Consider the following 2,500-nt stretch of genomic DNA (forward strand, 5'->3'; position numbering starts at 1 on the left):
CATCCACACACATCACATGACCATACCAGTGCAGTTGTCTCTCTCTCACACACAACATCTGATGCCTCTTATGCCCAGCTTTTCTCTGAAGTTGATTACATTCTGTCATACATGCACACTGACATTGCACATCTAACAGAGCATACAGGCTTCACTTCTTTCAAGGTATGCCAACTTATACACACACACGTGTATAAGTTTGCATATGTATATACATACATATCAGTATTTATTTATATGTGGTTTTATATATATATATATACATACGTCTATATGTGTATATATAGAGATATATATATATATATATATACACGTTTATATGTGTATATATAGATATATATATATATATATATATATATATACATACACGTTTATATGTGTATATATTTTTATATACATACGTTTATATGTATGTGTGTATATATGTATATTGCTACAATACATTATGATATAATATATAGTGTTTCGCGCCTTCTAACCTAACATATCCTCAGTGGTCACAGCCCATGTTTCACTGCTGTGTAGCATGGCTGTTTTCACACAGGCATCATACAATCTGCCTTTCACTTTGTTACTAAAAGAATGCCTTCATTTCAAATAGCTTTGAAAAAATAATGTTGATCTCATCAAAATAACTTTGCCAGTATTAAACTGGTGACTGGAATATGAAATAACATGAAATTCTGATAGGTTCTCATTTAGATCACTTTAACCCTTTTGTTACCATATCTCTGTTGGAATAGACTTCCTTTGCTTCAATTAATTTTTAGAACAATGAAGAATTCAGTAAAATAACTATCATTATTATGCAGGTGTTTGGAACATAATTTAACCGTTTGATACCATATTTCTCCTGAAATATGCTGCCTTTGTTTCAGTTTTGAAAGTGAAGAATTTAGTAAAATAATTTTATCATTATTAAGCTGGTGTTTGGAATATTAACATGAAATTTTGGTTTAAGTTTAGATTACATTAACCATTTTCCTACCATATTTCTGTTGAAGCATTTTACTTTTGTTTTAATTAATTTTGAAAATAATGACGAATTTAGTAAAATAACTTTGTCGTTATTAAGGCTGGTGTTTGGAACATAAATTAACATGAAATTTTGATGGAAGTTTTTAATTTAGATCTCTTTCAAACCAGAAGTTTGTATCATAGAACCAGAGACAGTTCTCAGGCAATTTGGCATGAAAACGGTTAACCCTTTTGTTAGCATATTTCTGTTGAAATACATTGCTTTCATTTCAATTGATTTTCAAAATAATAAAGAATTTAGTAAAATAACTTTGTCATTATTATGCTGGTATTTGGAACACCAAATTAACATGAAATTTTGATGGGAGGTTTTCAACTTAGATCACTTTCATCCTTTTGTTACCATATTTCTGTCAAAATGCATTGCCTTTCAGTTCTATATTTAAGAGATGAGGAATTATGTACATTATTTACATTTGACGGATATTTGGTCCTCATCTTGTTTGTTGTTAACACAACGTTTCAGCTGATATACCCTCCAGCCTTCATCAGGTGTCTTGGGGAAATTTTGAAACTGGGAGGATAGGAAAGTATTAGATTTATAAGCCCTAGAATTCACTCCATAATTGCCCACGGGCATATAGCATAATGGTTAAGGGCGCGGGTTACTAACCCCAAGATTCCAAGTTCGATTCCAGACAGTGACCTGGATAATAATAATAATGATAATAATAATAAGATTGAAAAATACCTTAGGAATGAGAACCCAGATTCGAAATTTCCCCAAGACACCTGATGAAGGCTGGAGGGTATATCAGCCAAAACGTGTTAACAACAAACAAGATGAGGACAAATAGCCGTCAAATGTAAATAATGCATTGCCTTTGTTTCAGATAATTTTGAAAATGAAGAATTTGGTAAAATAATTTTACTTATTATTAAGCTAGTGCTTGGGACAAAAATTAACATGAAATTTTGATGGGATGTTTTAACTTAGATTGCTTTAACCTTATTGTTGCCATAAAATCTGTTGAAATACATGAACCTTGCTTCAATTAAAGCTGATGTCTGGGACAAAACTTAGCATGGAATTTTGATGGTTTAGCTCTTTAGCACTTAAGCCAACTATATCCAAGCCAATTATTCTTCCTGTTTTAAACCAGTCAGATCTACCCTCTTACACCTACCCGACAATGCCATCCAGAAAATAAAGTCACATTATTGAAATCTGAAAGCTACAAAATAATGCATTTGTAATTCAAAATAATGTGAATAAATAAGCATTACATTTGACAGAGTAATTTGATTTTTACAGGGCTAAACTGGTGGATCCTGCATTTTCACATGATCTGATTAACCCTGAGCATGTAAGCAAAGCAGGGTTATTGTAGTCGCTCATTTTTGTCTGTGTGTTTCCAAACTTACTGGAAAATAGCTGAACGGATTTTCACCAAATTTGGCAGAAATACTCATTAGGTAAGTGGCTCAAACTCATTAAATTTTGGTTTGATTATCTTGAAAA

The 2,500-nt window shown here is 31.7% G+C and overlaps 1 protein-coding gene across 6 annotated transcripts in view; it reads left to right on the forward strand.

Moving 5' to 3' along the window:
• LOC106876278 (uncharacterized) overlaps positions 1-2,500 on the forward strand; it is a 1,065,409-nt gene that overhangs the window by 463,799 nt on the left and 599,110 nt on the right. For 5 of the 6 annotated variants that reach the window (XR_016239069.1, XR_016239068.1, XM_089345612.1 and 2 more), the window contains one exon: positions 2,294-2,454. The exons of the other annotated variant lie outside the window; for it this stretch is intronic. The gene's annotated coding sequence lies outside the window, so the exon portion shown is untranslated. The remainder of the gene's footprint in view (positions 1-2,293; positions 2,455-2,500) is intronic. 6 annotated transcript variants of the gene reach the window in all.

Source organism: Octopus bimaculoides, chromosome 29 (assembly GCF_046866305.1).
Source record: "Octopus bimaculoides isolate indiv1 chromosome 29, ASM4686630v1, whole genome shotgun sequence".
NCBI lineage: Eukaryota > Metazoa > Mollusca > Cephalopoda > Octopoda > Octopodidae > Octopus > Octopus bimaculoides.